This window comes from Ambystoma mexicanum, chromosome 11, assembly GCF_040938575.1.
Source record: "Ambystoma mexicanum isolate Mex_15411 chromosome 11, UKY_AmexF1_1, whole genome shotgun sequence".
NCBI classification, from domain to species: Eukaryota; Metazoa; Chordata; class Amphibia; order Caudata; family Ambystomatidae; genus Ambystoma; species Ambystoma mexicanum.
Window position 1 is genome coordinate 395,862,424 of NC_090934.1, and position 25,650 is coordinate 395,888,073.

Genomic DNA, 25,650 nt, shown 5'->3' on the forward strand with positions numbered 1-25,650 from the left:
CATCTTGTTTAGGAGATAGCATTCCCTCGTCCATATTTAAAGCTTGCATTGATACTCTTGCTCCGTGGGTTACTTCATTAGTTAATTTATCCTTTGCTGAATCTATGATCCCTATGATCCTAAAGGAGTCATGGATCACCCCTCTCCTCAAGAAAAACAGCCTGGATCCCAATATACTGATTTATTACCGGCCTATTATCAACATGCCTTTGCTTCTTGATCGTGTCACTTATACACAACTCTGGAATATTATTGAAAAAAACAGTATCTTGAACCAGTGGCAATCAGGTTTTAGGCACATGCACGGGACAGAAACAGCATTGACTGATCTGAAATCCAACATTACCAATTTCACTGACAAAGGAAAACCCGCTCCTCTCTTGTTTTAGACGTTTCCGCAGCTTTTGACCTGGTTGATCACTCTTTGTTGATCACCAGGTTAAGTGATCAGGCACAATGCTCCCATATGGCTGCTCAGTGGATCCTGTCTTTCCTTGGTCCCAGGAGCGCTAGAGTGGCAGTTCAGAAGGCCAGTTCGGTGCCCACAATTACCACATGCGGTGTCCCACAGAAGTCATGCATTTCCCCCCTCTTGTTTAATGTTTACATTAGGTCACTGCTCATCCTGCTGGACGGCCTTGGTGTCCAGCTGACGAATTATGCAGATGATACTCAAATAATCCTTGAGTTATCGGGATGCTGTAGCATGGACTGAGACACCATTAATCGCATATATAATGCATTCAAGATAGGATGATAATGAATTCTCTTGTACTCCAACCCAGAAAAAACATAACTCCTGATCTTAGCATCAGGTCAGAAATTTTTAAAATTGCCTAAGGAATACTAGACCTTTACTATAGCTGGTAATCAAATCCATGTTTCTAGTAAGGTAAAAACATTGGGCGTGGTTCTCGACGCAGAACTATCTATGAAACCTCATGTTGCATCTGTACGGGCCTCTTGCGGATATGTCTCTAAACTCCTGAATCATATCCACCCATATATCTCTTTAAAGAACTGATTATTATTATTATTTATTATTATTATCTCTCCTAGCCACTGCTCTAGTCAATTCTCGTCTCGATTATTGCAATAGCTTGTTGGTGGGGACATCCAAGGCACATTTTCAGTCTCTGCAGGTTGCACAGAATGAAGCTGTTAGAGCTGTCTATGGGCTCTCTCTCTTGCAGGGAACACGTTACAGATGCCAGACGCAATCTGCACTGGCTTTCTATTAAACAATGTATCAAATACAAGCGCCTGTCCCTGACCTATAAATGTGTTCACAACGAGACCTAAGGGTCTGGGCGAGTGATTAATGTAATAAAATAAAATTAAAATAAAATACTTCATGGACCGCATCACCGCCCTCCCAGTCGGTCACAACTTGCAGTCTTTTGAACCACTAAAACGTACTCAACCTAGGTTTCATATAAAAACCTTTGGTGGTATTACCTTTGATGTACAGGCTTCCTTCAACAGAACACTCTTCTGTTTGAACTCAGGCATGCTAAGTCATGCCTGGAATTTTAGAAAAATCTCAAAACCCACCCTGCATTAAAGACCTGTGGCTAATTTCCGCTCAGAGCCACTAAGAAAATGACTTCTGTATTCCTCCTGCCCATTGTGTTGTACGTCTTGCCCCGGTTTTCTGTGCGCTTTGAGGCCGACGGTCGAGTAGCGCTATATAAGAACTACTAATAAAAAAATTTGTACTAAAAAAAGAAAATGCCTATTATAAAACAATTGGTAAGAGAGATGCACTATAGTTCACACCATTTAAGGATGGCTGTAATTCCTTCTGCCAATACAGAATTGTCAAGCGACCTGATTTTTCAAATTGCTCTACTGGAACAGTTTTAAGGTGGATTTTCAAAAACATGGGGGGGGGGCGTTCTGTGGGGTCACCCTATTTTAGTGAAGAGGGAAAAGGTAGTGGGTCATGGCAAACTCATTCAAGGTAGTGTAACTGAGCAGTAAGGCTTAGAAATTAATATGGTAGCAGTACAATGCAAGAAACAGAACACTAAAATCAAATAAGACAGTAAGAATAAAAATACATTATTAGGCCTGAACACAATTAAGAAATGAAAATAACAGGTAAGTACTATTACTAAACCAATACTATAAACACATATACATTCACAGTTGGTGATCTCACCAGAGATCACCCACACTTAGTTTTAAAACAGAAGTGATTTAGAAATGAAACATGAAAACCGGAAGTATTAAAGTCAGCAAAAAAACAGTTGTGGTAGTACAAAAACAATGTAAAATTAAGATAAGCAATGATTACAGTTTACCCTGCCTTATAAAATAAGGCCCCCCATCAATTGTGAAGTCCAAAAGTATGCCTGTGCCACTAAGAGTCACAAGTCCTATGTAAGTACATGTTCCAAAGAGTTGGAAGCATGTAAGGTGAAGAACTAAGTAATGACAAAGCCAACATGTAGGTAGGTTAATCAGAATGATGCTGTGCGAGCCGTGACCAAGGCTGCCTGTCAAGGCACGTATATCTCACAAGATACTGGCTCTTACAAGTGCTTGCATGAGTCTGGCCCCATTTAGCTTTCTCACCGCCTTAAACGGGCGACTGTTCACGGTACATTGCATTCCAATGATGATCATCGTCTTGACCCAAATCGCTTTAAATTGTAGCAGACCTGCAACACTGTTTCACCATGCTTCTCCAGCTCCGTGGACTCACCCATTCTCGCCAAAGTAGAGCACACCCTCCCCCCTGTTAGGCTAGGGAGGAGAGCTCTCTCCAGAATACCCTCCCCTAGGAGTAGAGGCAAGTGGAACCACACCGGGGAGAGTCCATCTTTGTGGACAAGTAATCCCGTTCCGACGAGGAACTCCCTAGAGAACCTAGCAACAATACCTCTTCAGATGTATCTTATAAAGATTTATGTGAAAATAATATCAATATGTGTTACTGTCAACTGGAAACTGTGAATATTCCTTTAACTAAGGAATTCCCATTGACTGATACGAAGAAGAGGCCCTGTGGAGGAGAAGAGCAGGAACAAGTTACTTACCTGTAACTCTTGTTTTCCAGCATGGGTCTTACATGGATTCACATGCTATGAATATTCCCCATCGTCAGGCTGGGAATCCTCAGTAAAATAAAGCAGTTTAGTTTTAAGCTTAACAATGGCATTGTTACTTGTATAGCCTATTGCTGTCATGTTGGGCCATACTGCCCCAACCAATGACACTCGTCCTCCTTAGCTGCACCGCTGGTGGCCATTGTCAGATTTGGTGGTACACGCAAAGTAGGAGCAGGACCCAAAAAGAGCCACAGAGGGCAGGGGAGGGTTTGCATGTGAATCCATGCCAGACCCATGCTGGAGAACAATAGTTACAGGTAAGTAACTTAAACCTTCTCCAGCATGGGGTCTGTCATGGATTCACATGCTCATGAATAACGAATACATAGCCACATTACACAACATTACACAACCACAGGAGGTGGCAAGGCTCAAAAGAAGCAATTCATTCTTACCTCCGGAACAATCTCAGCTCAAGCAAACAGGTTGCGTAGCAATGATTGGCCGACTCTGGAGTCCTCCCTGGGGTACATATCACTAATACATATAGGGCTCTCCAGTGGGCCAATATCCCACAGCTATGGACGGAAACAAAATCCATCTTGAAAAGATGGGAACCCAAGAAATATCTTGGCAAGGGAGGGTGACTACAGTCAAAATGGCAACCTTACCCAGGCTCTTTTACACTTTTCATGCCTTCCTGATTATTATTTCCGACAAGGAGTTGACAGATCTACAAAGGGCAATCGAGCAGTACATTTGGAAAGGGAGACGTCCTAGAATTCCGTGACAAATGCTCCTGAGAGCGAAAGAATTAGGGGGAATGGGAGTCCCTTCACTGCACGGGTACTACCAAGCAGCACAGATCGCACGAATGCTGGTCTGGGCATAGAGGAGAATAACCCAAAGTGGAAGGGGATGGAGCAGGACCGGAGTGATGTTCCTCTAGCCCACCTGCCCTTTCTAACAAGACATGCCAGGGCTGGCCTGCTTGAACCCACAAGAACGTCTCTCACTACCTGTGATAATGCCTGTACACGCTTGGGAATCAAAACAGACCTAGAACCACTAACACCGGCATTACAGAACTCTGAGTTCTCACCAGGCATGACGAAAGAATCATTCATCTACTGGGAATCCCTGGGGCCACTAAGACTTAAAGATCTATCTAAAGACGGCCTGCCCCTCACATTTCTGGAATGCAAAACCAAATGTACACTTCTTGAACCGGAACGCTTCTGGTATTGTCAAATCAAGCATTGGGTCTCCGATCACAGAGTAAGGCAAGCGGGTACACGCCCTCTAAAGGAATTGAACTTCAGCTCACTGAGGGGCAAAGCACCCACAGGATTACCCGCTGTTATCGCTTACTAGACAAAGCCCAACCGGAGGATAAGCTCCCATATATGAAACGGTGGGAGGAGGATGTAGGTGCGGAAATTACACTGGACCCCTGTAAAATAAAAATAAATAAATGGGCTCGGACTAATAGAAGCTCCACGTGTACAGGGTAGAAGAAATGTGCTGTCAAACTCTGTTTTAGGTGGTACATGACAACGCAACGACTCCATGCAACAGCACCAGACTACCCGGATTGCTGCTGGCACGGATGTGGTCAATTGGGGGACTTTTTCCATATGTGGCGGAAATGCCCAGTGATACAAACCTATTGGCAGGAAATGAAGTCAAGAATAAAGGACATCACTGGGGCGTCGCTCCCGTTGTGCCCCAAAGTCATGCACCTGGGTCAAGTACCGGAGGATGGGGCGTACCCACATAGGGCAGACCTAATAACCCAGATGCTACTGGCAGCAAAACTCAATCGAGCACGATTTTGGAAAACAAAAGAGGGGTTGTTAATATTGGTGGGGCAAGGTTTGGGATATCGTCGCAATGGAGAAACTGACTGCACACGCACACACAACAGGAAATATGACACGATTGTCCCGCACATGGGCCCCATTCTTTGACTTTGTGCAGGACAGGGAACAGATGTTCTTCCGATCACAATCTGAAGTTTTGGAGAAGGGACTGAGAGAGAGTTGTAAAGGATGGTGTAATGACTGGCTTCTAGAAACCTTGCTCAAGCCATATGGAAGAACCAATAATTCTTATTATTTATATAATTTGACGGTAATTTTAAATCCTTGGGGGGCGGGGGTTTCAAGTTTTATGAAAATGTAAAATGAGATTCCGATGATATTACAGCAGAGATCTTGGTTAATATTACATTTGGCACTGTTCATTGAAATTTCAATAAAAGATATATTGGAGAGAAAAAAAGAATAAAAAGGTATCAAAGCTCTTACTGGCTGCTTTTGCCAGATTCACAAGGTCGAACAAGATTCCAAGGAAGGCTATTGTGATTCATAAGGTGGGCAAATGTTTCTCTTCTGGGTGTTATCAGAGGTTTTAGGGAAGCAGGTAACAGACTACAGTCTGTAGGAGTCTACTGTGCTTTGGAATTAGATCACGTGAATTTGCCACTTCCCTTAAACGGTTTCCTCTAGGTAAAGCAGGTCCCTTTTTCAAGATGGAAGGACGTACCGAGAAGCAGATTAATTTGCTACTCTCCAGTGAGGCAGAATGAAGTCTTAGAAGGTATTCTAAACTACCCTTCAACACATCTTTTCTGCCAGCAAGTCACATTTTGGGAGGCTCTCTCTTCGACCCTCACTAAGAGAACATTTTCAGACCATTTGTAATTCTCTAGACCCATTTGAGTCTTTGTGTGACATTACTTTACCGGGTTCAGTTTGTTGAGTACCTGAGCAATCATTTAATTAATGTGGCATAGATGAAGCAGCTGGTCCAGCGCTCTCCCTAGCCATACCGGACGACTACCACCTAATTAGAATGGACAGACCCAATGGTAGAGGAGGCAGACTAGCAATCATAGCTAAAACTAACCTTGCTCTAAAACAGCTAACTCTACCCTCTCTCAAATCATGCAAACTACTCACCGCCAAATTGCCCATCTCTCACTGTCGCACCTTATCAATCTATGTAATATATAGGCCACCAGGCCCCATCGGCACATTTGAGGAGGATCTTTCCAGTCTCATAGCCAACAACACTAAAGACTCCTCACAACTTCTAATATTAGGTGATTTCAATCTAAGCCTTAACGACATTGAGGACAAACAAGCCCATAATATAGCAACCATGCTTGCTGAACATGGCCTAACACAAAAAGTCCTTACTCCAACGCATGACAAAGGAAGGACCCATGATTGGGTTGCCACTTTGAACTGCAACACTACCATTACCAAAATCACCTTTCTACAATGGACAGGCCGACACCTAATCTATTTTTCGTTAAACCTAGATAAACAGATCACCAAAGGTAAAGTTTTGGCATCTCCCCTTCCTACCAGAGCTAAAAAAAAAACATCACACCTGACAACCTCCTGCCCCTCCTCCTCCTGACAATCAATGCTCTCCCAAACAATTCAGAGCCTGATCTTCTTGTGGAGACTTACAACAATACCATGACCAAAGCTCTGGACACCATTGTACCCTTTAAGTTACACAAGAGTTAACAGGCACACCTTAAGGCCTGGTTTACCCCCCACCTTAAAGAACTAAGACTACAAAAAAGGAAATTAGAATCCATATGGCAACACTCCCCTTCAGACGAAAATAAACTGCAACTAAAACACTTTGCCAACAACTACAAAAAAGAAATCTTACGAACCAAAAAAGGCCTCTTCAATGAGAGAATTTCCAACGCCAGTTCCAATTCCAAGGAACTATTCACCATTCATAGGGAACTGGAATCCCCAAAACCTCCCCTCGACAACATACCTAACGACAAACAATGGTTCACTGGCATCCAAAATGCCCTTGCCAATAGAATAACACTCCACTTAAAATTGCCAAAAAAAAAGACTAACACCTAGCTAGACACCTCTACCAACCCAACCAAAAGCACGCCAGGCTAGCCCCCTTCAAATTCACCAAAATCTCCATCCAAGAAACTATAAAAATCATTACATCCCTGAAGCCATCCAACTGCAAGGGCGACAACTGCCCTGCCCAACTAATTAAGGATGCTGCAAGGGATCTAGCCCCCTTCATCACCAAACTAATCAACGCCTCCTTCTCCACCAACACTGTCCCAAGCAACCTAAAAGAGTCATGGGTTTTACCCTTACTCAAGAAACATTAGACCCACCTATCCCCACCAACTACAGACCTATTACTACGGTACCCTTCCTACTCAAGATAATAGAATGAGTAGCCCAACTACAGATCCAATATTACCTTGAAACTAACCAACTTCTAGGCTCCCGCCAATCCGGATTTCGACCACAACATGGTACAGAGACGGCCTTAATTGATCTAAAGACACACATGGACGAGCTCAATGACAAGGGAAACACTACCATGCTGCTCCTCCTTGACCTGTCGGCGGCCTTTGACCTGGTGGATCATGCAGTCCTGTGTGAACACCTAGCATCGGCTGCCCACTTGTCAAGTGAAGCCATAGCCTGGGTCCAATCATTCCTGGACAATAGAACAATGAATTTTCTCCACATCGGCTTCAGCGGACACTATCATAACATGATGCAGTATTCCCCAAGGTTATTGCGTCTCACCAACTATGTATAATATATTTACTAAGCCCTTATTTGACAAATTGGACAGACTGGGTTTCACCTACACTAATTATGCAGATGACATCCAGATCCTTATTCCCCTTTCGGGCAACTTGGTAAATGAAAAATACCTCACCATTCAGGCATGGATGGCAACCCATGGCCTCTGCCTGAATGACGACAAAACAGAGATCCTGCTCCTCGGCTCCACTGCTAACATGAATAAACTCAATCCCAACTACTCTGCTTTTAACATTGATGGAAACATAATTACAGTAGCCAAAAAAGTGAAAACACTAGGTTTCTACCTGGATTCCACCTTGTCACTGAAAAAACAGGCAAATTCGCTAGCATACTCCACAGCCTATACGTGCAAGCTTATTAGGTCATACTGAGCTTTCCTAACACAAGCTAGCTGTATCATCCTCGCCAATGCCCCAATACTCTCTAAATTAGACTACTGCAATGCCTTGTACTTGGGAGCCAACAAATACGTTATTGACAAAATTCAGATACCCCAAAATAACGCCCTGAGAACAGCCCTGAATCTACCCTCTAGAGAACACGTTTCCAACATGAGAAGAGAACACCACTGGCTAAAAATCAGTGACAGGATTGCACTTAAAACAGCATCGCTAACTTTTAAGTGCCATAACAATGCAGCTCCTGCTTACCTTGCGGAGAGAATAATCAGAAAAACCTCAACCCACCCCACTAGAGCTGCCAACTCCTACTGCCTACAGATACCAAGATGTAGGCTAAAAAGAGCAGGTGGAAGTAGATTCCCAGTGAAAGCAGCCCAGTATTAGAATGCACTCCCACTCAACCTCAGAACTAATCAATCCTATCACAGCTTTAGGCGAAACACTCTTGAATGGCTCTGATCCAACGACCTCCATGACTAACTAATCCTTTTCGCACCAGCTAGCTCCGCAACCTGCGCTGGGCCTCTGCCAGCCACCTTCTCCGGTTATCCTTGTTTGTCTCCTATCATAGATATGTACCTACGCACAATCCCTCACCAAATGTGTCAAATGTATATGGAACATTGTATGTATACCTCCTCATTATGTAACTAAGCTTGAAATATCCTTTTATCTTGTACTCGGTTGCGCCCAGTTACCTACGGGTCCGGTGCGCCCTGCAAAATGAATAAACAAACCGTAAAGGTCTACAACAGCCAAAACACTGCAGTTTGAGTAACCCCTCTTTTGGGATCTCAGAACATTGGGAGCACCCTTCTGGGTTTCCGTCAGCATAACAGAGAAGCATTTTCACTTAATATCAGCATGTCAGCATTCCCTCCTGAGCCAGTGGCTTTCAATCTTATGGTGCACACGCAAGAAAAAGTTTACTCCTATCTACTGTGTGAGAGCACCTTTGCTGGTACTGGAGAGGATTGGAAGGCGCACAATTCAGCTCGTTGGCAGGGGGATGAGTGGCTGTAAAGCAAAGCATTCTATGAAGCCTTGTGCGTGTCAGAGAAGTAAAACATGTGTTAGGAAAGATTTCACTTGGCAACTTTCCCTCCATAGTTTTCATGGATCCCCAATCTTTTTGCTTTGTTTTTTTAATATTTTCTCACTTTTTGAAGGGAAACTTCACTTCCCTTCCTTTCCCTTCCCTTCCCTTCCGCGAATTTTTTATGGGGAAATGGACCTACTGGGAAACTATGTTTCCCTTTTAGCCTTTTACCTTTTGTGACTTTTTAACAATGCACACAGCATCTTACAAAACAGTGCAATGGGAATACTTTGGTATCACCCTAGCTTTTTACACTTGGGATTTTTGGCAACATTTATATGTGCCTAAAGACAAGCTGGTGGCAGTAGATACATGTTGACAATGTTTGCATTATTTTTAGTGTGTACATTCAATTTTATGGCCGTGCCACAAGATTTTTGGTTGTTCTTATAAGGTCATGCACATGCCCAGAAAAGCTGTTGCTTTTACGGACTAATGCTGCCTTTGTGAGTGTGTGGCCCAGGACGAAGGTGGGACTGTCTGGCCCCATTACACATCAATGGAGCCAGAGAGTCTAGGCGTGGAGCATGAGTGAAACCAATAGTTGTCCCTGACTGGACAACTACTGGCTGTTTGAATAGTGCAGATCCTTACCATTGGTGGGCTTGGACTTGCTTCCAGGCTAGATTTTGGATAGAAAGAGGCACCCTGATGCCATTTCTTAAGATCAGCGTTGGAGCCAAGAATCCCTCAGACGAACAGCCAACAGACGATCCGAACAAGACTCCTGAAGAAGCCTGGCATCCCTTTTGGCATCTCACCCGGTGATGCCCTTTTGGACTACCCGATCTCCGAAGACCCTGGGCGGTGCTTCAGCCCTTGGACTAGTGGGACCAACTAGTCTCAATGCCTTCTCAAGGATCAAGCAATCCTGACCCTTCGGAAGTGTTCCTGGACCACCCAGTGAACTGCTCAGCTCTTTTGTGGGCTACCTCGCCAGAAGCGGTGCAGTTCCGTGGTTGCACCAGAACTTTGATAGTCGCCAGTTGTGGTACAAGTCGTCTTCCCTCAGAATTTTACCATTCCACCCTCAAGGCACCCTTTCCTAGAGAAGCATCTTCAACCATGACTGGAAGGACGTCTGCTGTCGTCTGTGTGGTGGACTGCGCTGGAACGCGCCTTCGCTCATCTTGTGAAGTGTCCTAAAAAGGCCTGCATTGGTGAAGGAACAAGTTACTTATCAAACTATTGTTCTCCAGCATGGGTCTGGCATGGATTCACATGCTCCTGAATACTGAATACTGAATACTTACAAACTGTATTTCTCCCATAAACCAATCACTGTCCTCTGGGTCATACTGCCCCCAGCCAATGACCGTCCTCTCCCAAAGCTCCTCCTCTGGCAGCCATCTCCAGATTTGGAAAGCATGTAAAGTGGCAGTATGACCACGAAGAGCCGCAGAGGTGCTGGAGGGAGGGTTCACATGTGAATCCATACCAGACCCATGCTGGAGAACAATAGTTACAGGTAAGTAACTTGTTTCTTCTCCAGCATGGGGTCTGGCATGGATTCACATGCTCATAAATAACTAATATGCAGCAGTACAACATTACACAACCACAGGAGGTGGCAAGGTTCAACAGAAGCAATTTACCCCTACCTCTGGAACAGACTCACCTCAAGCGAACCTATTGCATAGCACTGCTTGGTCGACTCTGGACTCCTCCCTGGAATCCCTGCTGTTGATGCAGTAGTACTTTGTGAAGGTGTGCGTAGACGTCCATGTAGCAGCCCTGTAGATGTCTAGCAGGAGCACACCAGCCAGGAACGTTGTCATCGCAGAGATCGCTCTGGTGGAGTGGGCTCTCAGACGACCGGGCAGCGGTCGGTTCACCAAAGAATGACAGTGCATGATGCAGCCGGAGAGCTACCTTGTGATGAAAGCCTTGGACAAAGCCTTCCCATGGTTCACAGGACTGTTTCTTCTTCGTGCGCGCTACGTAGTACTTCAGGGCACGAGCAAAGTTCAGCAAGTGCAAAGCCCCTCAGCTGGAGGCGAAAGTTATGGGGAAAAAAAATGGGAACAAAGGTTTGTTGAGGTGAAATTCCAATGGAACCTTGGGCATGAAAGAGGGGTGCGTCCGCAGCACCACCCTCAATTCGTGGAAAGTCAGGTATGGTGGTTTGCTGTATAGAACCCGTGTCTCACCCACCCTCCTGGCGGAGGTGATGGCCACAAGGAAAGCAGTTTTCCACAAGAGGAACTTGAGAGGGCCTGATGCATAAGCTCGATGGGAGCCCCCATGAGCCTCGTCAGAACCACGTTGAGTTCCCACGCCAGAGCAGGAGCCTTCACCGGCAGGAAAAATCGAAAAAGTCATTTGAAAAACTCCTTGACGAGTCGATGAGACCAAAGTGAAGACCTTCCTGTAGACCTGGTGTAGTGGACGATAGCCGCCAGATGTACTCTGATCGAGGTGTGTGCCAGTCCAGCCTTGGCCAAGGATAGCAATATGGAAGAATCTGCGGGGCTGGGACCTTGAGAGGGTTAATCTTCTGCGACCGGCACCACATAGCAAAACGCTTCCACTTGTGACCGTAGCACAAGTCGATGATGCCCTGGCCTTGGCGAGGACCTCCCTGCAGCCCACCGGCCACTCATCTTCCAAACTCTAGGGCTGCAGGAGCCAAGCCCTCAGGTTGAGTGATCCTGGTTCGTGATGCAGGATTGCGCCTCCTTCTCTGGTGAGAAGATGCGGGACCAATGGTAGCTTGACCAGTGGTGACGCTGACAGGCTGAGAGGGTCTGGGTACCAAATCTGCCTCGGCCATGCCGGGGGGGATGACTATCATCCTGCACTGACATGGTCTGAGTGTGTTGATGACTCGTAGCTGGCGAGGCAATGGAGGAAACGCGTACCGAAACATCCCTTCCCACAGGAAGGAGAATGCGTCCCCCAGGCTCCTCAGCTGGTGGAATCTGCTGGCAAACTTCTGGCATTTGGAGTTTGCTGCTGTCGCAAACAGATCGAACTAGGGCCTGCCCCACTTGGCAAAGATGCGGTTCACCTGGTCCTTCAGAAGTTCCCACTCGTAGCAGGAGTCTGCAATGGTTTTCTTGACTCCCGCTAGGTGAAGGGGGACGAAGAACAAGTCTTGTCTGATGGGCCATCGCCACAAGTCTTGCGCCTCCCTGGAGATTGCGTGCCCCCCTGTTTCCCGATGTAGAACATTGTGGTGGTTTTGTCCGTGAAGATCCTCACCACTCTGCCCTTCAGAGACGGAAGGAATTAATTGAGGGCCCAGAACACTCCCCGTAGCTCCAGGATGTTGCAGATGCCCGCTGTGGACTCCCCAGCTTTCCAGGGAAGCGTCCGTGGTGACGGTTTCCGGGAACGGAGGGATCTGAAACCCAGTGCCCAGGGCGACGTTGGAGCGGGCGCACCACCATCTTATCACCATATGGTACTCGTCCAGAGTGTTCTTGTCCGCATGGTTTCTAGACACTTGTATCTAGCGAGCATCCAGGATCTCCTGAAGAAGTCTATTCTGTAACCTGCAGAGCTGGATGAGGTAGATGTAGGACGACATCATGCCGAACAACGACTTGATGGTCCGCACCATGGCCGTCTTCACCGTCTTCATCGACAACAGCTGCTGCACTTTCCACTGAATGGCCGCTATGCTCTCCTCCGAGGGTGTTGCCAAGCAGGAAACCGTATTGAGTCTGGCTCCCAGGATCAGCGCGTTTTGCGATCGTGTCAAGCAGGATTTTGGATAATTGATGGCGAATACTAGATCCATCAGCAGCTTGACGGCCAGCTCTGTGTGTCCGACGGCCAACACTCATGAGCGGGCCAGGATTAGCCAGTCATCGAGGTTCAGGTACATGTGTATCCCCAGCAGACGCAGATGGGCCACCACTGGTGCCAGGCACTTCAAGAACACTCTGGGGGCCGACTTCAAGCCGAAGGGTAGGGCCTTGAACTGGTAGTGCTGCACATGCACTAAGAAGCGCAGAAACCTTCGGTGCTTCCTGTGAATGGGTATGTGGAAGCAGGCGTCTTCCAGGTCCAGCGACGTCAAGAAATGCTTTCTTTCCAGTTTGCCAGGCATGTGTTGCAGCATGGCCTTCTGGAATTTCTGAGACTTGAGGTACTTGTTCAGACGTCTTATGTCTAGAATGGGTCTCCAGCCCCCTGTCTTTTTCTGACCAAAAAGTATCTGGAATATAGTCGCTGGGCAACCAGCTCTATCGCCTCTTTTCGTAGCATGGCCCGTACCTTCTCTAAGAGCTGAGGAATGTGCTGCTCCTGACAGGCCACTGGAGGGATCCACGGACATCTGTGCTGAAACTCCAGGTTATGTCCTTGGGCAAGATTGTCCTGCACTCATCTGTCGGTGGTGATCTTTTCTCACTCGCTGACGAAACTAGTCAGCCGGCCTCCCACCGGGGTGCAAGGGTGGGGGCCAGATGTCCTGCCCGGTTCAGGCTTGCTTCCGCGCCGGCAACCTGCCCTGCTGGTGACGATGTCCTCTTCCACCGTTGGACAGGGAAGGGCCTCAGTTTCCTGGGTCGTGGATCTGGAAGGCTGACAGGACGAGGAGGACAAACCTTTCAAAGACTTGCCGACTTTCCTCTGAAGGAGCAAATAAAAGAAGAGCAGTGCTGCTGGAGGTTGCCCGGGAACGGGCCGTCTCTGTATCCACCTTGATGGCATGTAGGGACTCATCGACAACCTTCCCGAAAAGGTTATCTCCGTCGAAAGACATGTCCAGTACCTTTGTTCGCACTTCCTGGCTGAAATTCGTGGCCTTCAGCCAGCCTTGGCGACGAAGGCAGACACTGTTCCCCATCTGCCGGAACCCCATGTCGGCAACATCCAGCATGATCCGATGCCATCTCTCTCTCCTGGAAGAGGGCAATCGCCTGCATCCTCTTGTTGTCCGGGAGGAACGCCAAAAATCAGACCCAGCTTGTACCACAGCTCCCTGTCGTACCTGGTTAGGATCGCCTTGATGGGGGACGCAGCGGTGTAAATCACTTTCCTCCCCATGGCGTCCATCTTCTTACCCTCGCTGTCCGGAGGGACTGACAAAGATGGGTTGGATTACAGTTTTCGCGCGGCTGCCAAAACAACTGAATCCAGCGATGGTTGCGACCTCAGGCACTTGGGTGCGGATTCCGGTACCCGGTACTTCTTCTCTAGCCTATCCCGCTTGGCTGGAGCCATGCAAGGGCTCTTCAAGAGGGTCAGGCCCTTCTCCCACACGTCATCCAGGAGGGGCATCGCCATGATTGTCTTCCTCTTAGCCTCACGCCTCTGGTACAGGAAACCCTCCTTCCTTGTTTCTTCGGGCACAAGCTGGAATGGAACCTCGTCCGGTGGGGACGTCCTAGGCTGTCGCGGCTCAACACGGATGTGGAGGCTGAAATGGGGGCATCGGATGGCGCTTCCTCTGCTTCGCCAGTGGTTGGTCGGATGCCTGGGGGACCGTTGGAAACAACCCTTGTGGTATCCTCTTCTGGATCTCCGACACCAAGGTGTGGAGATTTGATAGGATGTCCAGAGAGACATCCCTCGGCGGAACTGGCGCATTCGGAACACTATGCCCTGCACCATCGTCGCCATCCTCCTCCTCTTGCACGTCCTTGTGGACCATGTGTAAGGACTCCAGGTCCTCGTCCGTGGACAAAATTTCCATGAATTGGGCCATGGCCTGGGACTGTTTCAGGGCCTCCTTGCCCCTGCCCCTTTTTCCACCCTGAGGAGCTGGAACTGGGTTCTGAGGCATTGTACCGTTATCTGGCGTGCCTGCAGACCCTGTCAAAGTCACCACAGCGGCCTCTCGCCTTGGAGGGAGGGATACCTTCACCGATATAGGGGTCACCTTCTCAGCGTCAGCCCCCTTAGCTTTCAAGAGAGCAGCCGCCACTAGCTCCATCGTTGACGAAGACTTATCCTGTGCCGCCTGGGCCTTCTTGGGCAGTTCGGCCTTCCTCTCCTCCGTCCGTGGCTTCTCTGGATTCTCCCGCAGTTTAGCCGGGTTGGATGACTTTCTCTTCGAGGAGGAGCTCGATTCCGGCTGGCAATGGAGGTGGAAGGTGATGTCGATCGCACGCTGTCTGCCATGGGACCCGCTTCTGTGGCAACCTCGATGGACACAGACTTGCGTTTCCTGGCCTTATCTTGGGCCCCCACGGATGAGGCGCCCTCACAGGACTTAGAAGACCGCTCCTCGGACTGAGCGGCCTTGGGTGAGGCATGCCCCTGCACGGAGCACGGGGCAGAGGGCCTTGGCATTCAGCCATGTCGCTAGTCTGCTGTGCCTGTCCTTTGTGATCTTCTTGGAGAATCCACGGCATATCTCGCAATGTCCTTCCTCGTGGTCCGGATGCAGGCAGTAGTGGAAACTTCAACGATCTTTGCGCTTGAAGGGCATTTAACTTCACCGACCAGAGATCAACGCTGTTGGCAGATGGAGAGAAGAGCAAATGGGCTCTTCCAGAACAAAAATAGAACCTTTTTTCCGGTAAAAACGTAGCTGTAGCTCACAGAGCAAACTCGAGGGCTCCCAACACTGAAGTGTGCAGTAAAAATCTGAAGATGGCTGCCAGAGGAGGGGCTTAGGGAGTGGACTGTCATTGGATGGGGGCAGTATGACCTAGAGGACAGTGATTGGTTTATGGGAGAAATACAGTTTGTAAGTGAAAGTGAAACTGTTTTTCTTTTACCAAGGATTCCCAGCCTAACAGGGAATATTCATGAGAATGTGAATGCATGCCAAACCCCATGCTGGAGAATCTTGCATTTCTTAATCGCATCTAGACCCGACCAGAAGAATCCTTCCAGCTGCAGCTCCTGGACACCTCTCACTGGAACCAACTGCGGGAAATCCAAAATCCAGCCACCCCCAGATGACCCATCAAGCCATCTGGGAAAATTCAGGGGGGGGGTAAGTAAGCACAAAGCATTTGTGCCTCCCTGTCCTCCATAGGATAACATTGGGAACCAATCCCTTTGATTCGTAATCTGCAATTCCACTGGCTTTTGGCAGTCAAACCTGGTAGCATTTTCTTGAAAAGAATGGACTGCTGAAGTTAGGAGAATTTACTTGTGACGTGGTTCATTCTTTATTGCATTAATTTACTTACCTCATGTGTTGATGAACATTTTAAAAAACTACGGTGAATGTATATATGTTAATCATTGAGTATTGTGCAATATTATCTGCTAGTTTAATTTTCTAGGGTGTTTAAAATGCCTGGAATATTTATATCTTGTATACATTCCTGTCTAAATTGAATTATTGTGTATTAAATTGTGTGGTCTCATTGGGGGCCCCTGACCCTACTCACACTCTCCTGGGGATAGCCTTCGCTACTCTCCACGTCCACCTTGATCGTGTTTTGGCTAACCTTGCAGAGTTCCCGGTTTACTGCAACTAGGGTGGCCTCGTAAAATCTGCCCACCAGGCCAAATTCTAGAAATCCATCTTAACAGTGGGAAAACCTGTTGCATATGATCTGGGGGCACAACGAAAGACCACTGTACTTCGCAGAGCAAAGATCGCGCACAAAACTCCTCAGCAAGAAATCAACAAACAAATTAACAAGACAGGATCGCCAATTGGGGAGGAAGATTAGAATATTCAACTGTAAGTAGAAGTAGAAACACTGTGGACCTTTGAATATTCAGTGCCAGATGCTGAGGTAATACAGTGAAAAGGTTTTAGAAGTATTAGGAAGTAGAATAGAATTAGAATACAGAGTTAATAGTAAGAGATCAATAAATTTAGGGTAAAAAAGTAAACAAAATCAGAATACGTATACACCGTTTAGGAATAGGGGAATAGCACAGTTAGTATTCAGCCGAATACCAAATAGTTTGTCAAGAATTTGTCTGAAGTCAAATAGTTTTATATAATAAATCATGTTGCAAACTAGATTTTTTTATTTTTAAGAAACCAGCATTTTAAATATGTCCTCCAATGTTTCATTTATTTATCTGCATTTTAATAAACATCTAAACCTTATTTAATGTACTCAATCCAGAAAAGAAAAGACTCACAAAATAATTAGGAAACCTATGTACCTAAGGACTTTGCATGTGCAAAATCAGTGCTACCCAAAGCGGGAGGCTTCATAAATGCAAAGGGCTAGGTTGCAGTGAACAACCTCTCTAGAAATGTATAAACGGTGTGGGTCTGCTCATGCAAGACAAGTCGAGGGTACATGTGAGTTAAGTGGACCCCATCTCCTGATATTTTTAAAGAGTGAACTTCCTCCACTATAAACCAAACATGGGAGCGGACTCTCCCAGAGAAGCAGATAGGATTGGAGAAGCGGTAATCGCACAGAGGAAGGTCTGACATGTGAATGAATATGCCTAAACCCTACAAGATAATAAAGAACTTGTTTGCTGGGCAGTTGCTCAATTCCACCAACCCTCAGTCCACATCCACTTACCCAGCCTCTTTCGCACCACACTAGAGGTTGCAAGGCTCTATAGCTTTTTTACAATGTCTCTCCCTCTTCAACACTCCATCCGACAACACTAGCGGTTACTGTGCTCTCTATCACGATCTTTCCTCTCTCAAAGACTTCCTGTTGGAGCAGACTGGCCGTTTGTTATTTGAGAGATTTCCCAACAAGTACGTTTTTCTTAACAGGGCAATATGAATTGGGAAATATCAGCGTCATCTTGCATTGCCTGACATGCAAATTACTTGTCTCCAGAATTTATTGATGTAGAAAAATCAGCACACCTGTTTAAAAGTCTACTGATTTCCAAACATCCTCCCCTTATACAAATCTCATCAACGGAGCATATTTCCTTTTCTATAGTCCAAAGAATCTCCACTAACTGTTATGAATTCAGATTTCCATAACAGCATTTCCATAGGAACATACCATGCTCACCCCTTACTCATCCTCATCACTCATCTCCAATAACAAACATATGCACCTTAGGTTTATATTATATCAGACATCATTTAATGTTATTCCCTTTTGCAATGTACTCTGCTAGGCAGAATCCTGTGCAGTGCCCTTAGGGACCACTACACACAATTAAGACTACAGGTGGCAATACAGGTTTTACCTTTGGTACAAGCCTGTACTACTGTGTTAGAGTAGTAGCAGTAGCAGAGCAGCCAGGCTTATCTCGAAGAGTATATGAGCAGTAGCAGAGATTACACAAAGGGACCACAATTACTGTGACTCAAGCAAACACTGACTCAAGGGTTTAGGTAAAAAAAAGATAAGTACATTTATTTTTTAAACCATTTGTTATCAACACAACACTTCTATTAATTCAAAAACTACACGTAAAATATACTACAACTAACCAATTCACTTTGTACAGTACTATTCGAGGCAAGTACCCTGTGTTTGAATGGACCGTTGTTACAAAACAGAACACGTTACCGTGAATACAATTGCGATCACTTTTGACAGTTTGGTCTACTAGATAAACGCGTATCCGTGGTAAGAAATGCTACCAGGGCAAAAACACACTTAGCACCCGAGATACCCAGAGCGAGTTGGGGGCAAAAATCACAGGCAATACGATAGTGAGGCAGACAGAATCGAAGAACACACAGACAGGAATTCAAGAGTCAAAGGGCTGGAGCCAAAGTCAAATGACACCGGTTGCCTGTTGTCGAGGATCACACAGTTAGACAGTTGAAGATTCAACGTTGCCAAGAGTACTTTGATATTGTCAATGTTCGGAAGCAAAAGTTATAAGAAGGAGGGAAAAGTAAGGGCAAGCCTTAAAGTAGAGAAATAGGGATTTCACCCAAAATTCCTCAAACAGGACACAGTACCTTGCTCAAAGAATGAAGCTGGTGCCACGGCAGTTGTTCCTGTTGGTTTCCCGCAGGCCCACGCTTTCCTGCAGCTTCAGCACGAAGAAGGACGATGAGGGGGTCCGCACCACACAGGGATGAGGCCGGCAGCAGCGGCAATGAATAAAAGGTGCGCTCCTTAAAAACAGGAGAGGGTCCTCAGGTGGCTATCCAGGCCACTACAGCAGTGTGCAGCGATTTCGACCACAAAGACGACCTCTGACTGAAGATGAGCTGGTTATCCCCACCAGGCTCAAGGGAAGAAGACTCCGGACTGGATCTCCTCTCAGTCGTTGAAGGGTAGATAGCTCAGGACTGCAGCAGGGCTTCACCAGTACGGGGTAGTTGCAGCAGTCAACCTCTCCTCCACTTCTCGTCGGTTCCTTGTAGTTCCAGTGGCGACTCTCTGACTTCCAGCCCAAGAGAGCTGCCTTTTATGCGAAAAACCGCCATTCACACAGCCTGGCTGTCAATCACCCAGCAGGGGGGTTTGTCCAGCCCGGACAACCACCCTGGCCAATCATGACAAAGCGTGATTTGGGATTCCTAGGATACCCTGTGCAGGGCGTGACTACAAGCCTCCCTCACATTCAGCCCACCTAGACACCCAGGCGCCTTGAGGGCTTCTAGGTAGAAGCCCGCCAAAAGACAGTGAACAAAGAAGGCAAACCTAGTTTGCCGCGCAAAGTAAAACACAAGAAGGAGTTTAACAAAAAGAAATGGCGAATAAACCGCACTGGAGCCAAACGAAAAAGGATTTGGTCAAGCGGGTTTAAGTTTGAGGCTAACACAATAGCCTACAATATTACCATGGTTATATAAGATAACCGTGGTAGAAATTTAGGGTAGATACCACTGCCACCAGCCATGTCTAAATGTTAAAAGAGCGAAATACTGCTCTCGGAGGTTCAGATAAAAAGAGTTAAAAGTTAACCCTTCCAGCACTCCATGTAAGATGGTGTGTACTGTATCTGTGGTTATTTTTGACTAAGTAAAGTTAATGGTAACTTTACCCTTTTCTGGGGGACAGTAGTCACCTCAGAAATGGAGTCGGTGGGAAGTCTGAACGACAACCCTGTGTCACTGCACTGAAGGTGCTGTGTGACACATACAAAGAAGGGGGCTACTGAAGTGATGTACTCCAGAGCCCAAAATCACAAAAACAGGTAAAACACATAGCAAAATACCAGTAAGAGTGGGGGAAAAGCGCACTCTCTTACCAAGTGAAAAGAAATCTACTCCAGGAATCCAGCAAAGCTGCTGAGGGACTCGCTAGGTAAGGGAAATTAGCCATGGAATGAGAATTCTCCCTAACACTCTTCGAGTTTTTATTTTGCATTAAAATGAGAAGACAAAGTAGTCGGGTGGAGCTGAACAGCCAGAAATTATTCAACCGCAGATTTTTCACCCGAAATGTGGCCGAATCGTTGCTCAAAGCAAAGTTTGGTACACCCCCATTTACTAAATCAATTGTTTTCATGGAAAGGAAAACCTAAGGAACACACTTCAATTGCCCACCATCTTTCAGCAGAGGCTAACTAGTAACTCAATTTGTATTATGGACCATGTGTAGAGGTTTTTGGGGATGGTCTCAAGAGAAGCAACCACTAAAGATACTTGTACATGTCTTTAAGATTCCCACCAGAGTCAGAAGAGGCGAGTGAGGGTAAACAGCAAGAATCTGGTGTTTTTGTTTTATCCACTTTCTCCTTCCCTCCAGAGTGGTCTTCAATGTTTTTGTTTCCAAGCAAATCATTTTAGGAGGGCCTGCGGGTTTCGACAGGTCATCTACACCTAAACACATGATCTAGCCCCACTCAGGTTATCGAATGCGTCATTCTAGGAGACATCTTATAAGAATGAGGGGAGCAAAAGATTTCAAAAGAGAAACCCTTTAGTCCAGGGACATGGATTAATCCACAATTTACCTAAAATAGATCCGCTCTCTCCCTTCATTGGTCCCCTTCTCCGCTCACAGAAAAAAAACATTTTCATCCCCAGCACCCCCTTTTCCCACTCAGTGATGCAGTCTGCTGTCAGTCATGCAGTCACCACTTCGAAACAGTTACTCACAGACTCTCTAGGGACACATGCAGCCACCTACTGCTAGGCAACCCTCACCACAGTTCAGACCAGCAAAGCAAGTAAACAGCTAGCACGAAATCACAACCAAGAACTACTGTACTGAAAGATTAATTGGAAAATTGTATTTTGTAACCAAACTAAGCACAACCTTGGTGATATCAATTGTGTAGTTGAAATGATTGGTTTTTACCAAAAGAAAAACTTGAAGTCGTCAGCATGGGTGCCTCGCATATCTTTGTGTGGCTACTTCACAAGCTAATTGCATTAATTGGGTGATGTGCGAGAAATTGTCACTCTAATGCGCCAACTCTTTAACTTGTTAAATAACTACTTTTTTTACTCTGTGTGGTGAGTCAAATCAAATTTATTACCTTAGTGTTATTTTCACACTGGTCAAGGTTCGACTTAATGTTTTATTTCCAAAGTACAATTTTTTCATTTTCTCATTGCCTTAGTGTAATCTTCACACTGGTAGAGATTTGACCTGAAGTTTTATTTTCAATGTACATTTTAATTAATTGTCTCTCAAACTGTGGATGCTCACTGATAATATGTAGATAATTGTGCTCCCAATGTAAAGTTTTTTGCAAATGCATTCGATTCCATAGATCACAAAGGTCGAGTTGCAATTGATCAATTGGTTAATTTGCTTTATTTTTCCATTCGGTAGATTAATTTCTTTGTTTCCTTGGTGCATTAGTGGACATAACTTGCAGTGTCCACATTTATGGGTTCCCCTGATTGAAGTTTGAAAAAATACTTTTTTCACATTGGGAATCGGACTCAAAAAACTTGGGCTAATTAAATTCCTGATTGTTGGTGCCCTTCCTATATAAAGGAAGGTTTGAAACACCTAAACATGAAGGATTGTTATGAAGTATTAACAAGTAACCCTTTACCAAATTTAGAGTTTGAATGGAACGAAAAAAATCAAAACATGATTTGATCAAAATCTTCTTACTGAAAAAGAGTATCAATGCCTACTTTGCAAAAATACTATACTTGGAACAATGTACATTTTGCCAAAAGTACACAAAGCGTATAAAGATTTTCCAGCTCTACAACCAATAATAAATGGAATTGGTTCATTAACAGAAAATATTTCACAATATATTGACACCCACCTCCAACCATTGACAGTTAACCTTTCCTCCTTTGTTAAAGATTCCAAACATATAATTCAACAACTGAACCAAATACCGTGGGACAAAAGCTACTTATTTGTCACATTGGATGTAGTCCAACTATACACCAGCATCAAGCACAATAAAGGTCTGGAAAGTACGTTGTATTTCTAAAAAACAAGATCAGTCTCCTTCTCACAGCAAAACTTATCATTGAAATGTTACGTTTTTGTCTTTTTCACAACATTTTTATTTTTGACAATACTTTGTACAAGCAACTTCAGGGGACCGGTATGGGGTCTAAATTTGCCCCATCCTATGCAAACTTTCTTATGGGACTGTTTGAGTTACAACATGCTTGGAAACACCCCAGTTTTGCAAAAAATATACGTTTCTGGGGACGCTTCATTGATGATATTTTGTTGATTTGGGAAGGAGATCTTCAACAACTTATAATCTATGTTACTTACTTGAACAATAATACATTCAAACTATCATTTACAAAAACAGCCAGTTCAACAAATATTGAATTTTTGGATCTAGAATTGTTTGTGGAAGATGGCCAGATCCAATCCAAACTATATACCAAACCATCAGCTGGTAACAGTCTCCTCTATGATTCATCTCATCACCCAAAACATACTATTTACAACATTCCTTATGGGGAGGTATTAAGGATTAAAAGAAATTGCAGTACACAGCTCACCTACCAAGAAAACCTGAAAAAAAAACATTTCTAAATTTAAACAGAGAGGATAGGGATCAGATAACATTAAAACTGCTATCAATGAAGCAAATAACATCCCAAGAGAATCTTTATTAACTGATAAACCTAAGAATAAGCCATCGGAACCAAAGATTCAGTTCATCACAGCATATAGTACTGAAGCTAAGAAAATAAAGCGTACACTAGCAGAAAATTGGAACATTCTACTCACAGATCCGAGTCTTCAAAAACATTTGGACATTTCACCAAGCATTTGTTATCGAAGGGCACCAACAATCGGGTATTGAAAGATTAACCTTAACCTTTTGTGCCCCAACAGCATTTTACCCAATCCACTAAACTTTGAACAGGGAAAAGACGGTTCTGGGTAAATTCATTGATATAATAACACATACATCTCAAATAGCCTTCATCTCCCAATCACTTTTGTTAAATTGTCCCCCTGCCTTTTTGATTCTTTCAATTTCCTGCAGTGAGATTTCTTATTAAGATTACAGAATACACCTTTAAACCTTTCTTACATTTTAAACCAGGTCCAATACAAAATAGTCAGTTATTTTAACTATTGTTCTGCAGTATTTATGTTTGAATGATAAAATAGAATTTCCCAGCACTCTTTTCAGTATTGTTCAATTTTTCGCCCTTTCCTTAAAGGTTTCGATTTGTAAAATGTTTCTTTTTGGTTTGTTTGTTGTTAATTTTATATCTGCCTTATTCTTTTGGGGATGGCCTACAGCAATTTTTCTTTGCTTGTTGATGCGTTATTTAGTTATCAGTGGAGCTGGCGTCTTGATCACGGGTGAAAGTGGCTAGTGCTGGTAGCTAGTGGAACTCCATTGCTTTTTAAAATTTTAGTTAGGCTGCCTTCTAGAACCAGCTCAAATACCTCTGTGACACATTCATGAAGTGCTGCTCTGATGCCCAGAAAGAGCTGCCTTTAAGGGTTGGTGTTTGAAGACCTGTTTGCAGAGATTCATATCTTGTGGCTGTCGAACTTAACTGCTGGTCGTTTTTTGCTTTCAAGAGGATAGGCATGTATTGACAGTCAGATTGGGAATCATTTTTTTAAAGAAATGATGTGTCTATTTACTGTATGTTTTTCTAAATCAGATAGAAAGAGTACGCAGTTTCTTTTTTCCATTTGTAAGGCCAGGTCTGGCAGATTTTAATTCTTCGGCTCGTTTGTTCTTTGTGTCATGATGCCTACCCCCGGACATCCGGATCAAACCCATCAGCCCCAGGAGCAGGCATGCAGGTATTTAATAAAACCCCAGCAGCCCCGGCTGTGGGATGTCTGGTTTCAGTCCTGGCGCCTTAGGCGCCAGGCTCATTATAGAAATCAGTCCTGGCGCCATAGGCTCCAGGCTCAGACTTTACTTACCTCATGCAGACCATGCTGCAAATGAATCCAAGCCAACGTGAGGCCTGGATGGGACTATTTTACTACAGAGACTATTTTTTACTCAGTGTGGTTCTAGGGACTTCTTACCTGGAACTACTTTGGAGGCAATTTAAACCACGCCCGAACAGCAGCACATGCTTCGCGTTATTCTGCATCCAGCAGCGTAACGCTCATCGTGCCTGCAGTCAGCATCCAGTCTTCAGCCACGCCCGTCTCGATTCCAGAGCTCCTAGCAATAGAAGAAAGAAGAAGGAAAGGTTAGAAAACAGATATTTCAATCCTTACCTGAATTCCGGATCCATCACGTCTTCGAACTTGAAAAGGACATTATTCTACAAGCGTCGCATCGCCAGCTGCAGCGCCGCGCCATACTCACCCGTCCTCACAGCATTTTCCGATCCGGCGCAGCCTCCATCATTTTCTCTGCCGAATTCCACCATCTAGGGGACAAAAGAAACATAAGGTGAGCCGAGAGAGCCAACAAATACAACCTCTCCACCATAGATTTACCTGATTAACAACCGGAGGCATTATTCTGTAACAAACCGCAACTTCTTACGCCGCACCTGTAAGGAGAGAGAAACTAGCAATTTAAACACACGCATCTTTTGCCGGACAGTGTTGGGTAATACAGACTCTTACCTGAACACCATCAGCTGCCACAAGACAATCTTCCCTTGGATCCAGCTGCAACACAAAAAAGGAATGTACAAGAGTGAACATCGGACATATTGAACTATTTGAACTTTATACTTACGGGTTCTCGCCTGGAACCTCGGAGTCAATACTCATCCGGAACTCTTCCAACGCCCTCAAACCAGTGAAGTAACTGGTATCTACGCGCCCCTGCATTCCACGCAGGATGGAGAGCTCATCATTTACAAACATAAGGTGAGCTTACTGAAAGTGAATATCGGTAGTGATTAGTGGGGAGAACAGTGGGGTGCTATTACTAAAATCGCGGGTGGCTAAATCCCTTTCTCCACTTGCAGGAGAATATTTCTACGGGTCACGCAGACGAGATTAGGCGGTCCAGTCCAGTCTGTCATCTCTGCACTACGCTTAACGTTGGAGGAGGTCGCAGCTGTCCAGGTCCGATCGACGCCCCTGTGGGAGCCAGGTGAGCGTAACACTTTGTTTCTATTACTAGTCTGCCTTCTGCTTTGCTTAGTATTCCATACATTTAACACATCCCTTAAAATCCTTCTAATTTCAGCATGGGTCACCTACAATTCGTAATTGATAATATCCATTGCTTTTTTATTAAGGTGAATTAAAGAAATATAGTTCTCTAATGTACTGTTTGGTACCATGAATGGAGAGCAATTAATTTTCTTC

The 25,650-nt window shown here is 45.2% G+C and overlaps 1 protein-coding gene across 42 annotated transcripts in view; it reads right to left on the reverse strand.

The window, feature by feature from the left end:
• Positions 1-25,650, reverse strand: part of MADD (MAP kinase activating death domain) — a 2,081,072-nt gene that overhangs the window by 1,332,014 nt on the left and 723,408 nt on the right. The gene's annotated exons all lie outside the window — the stretch shown is intronic.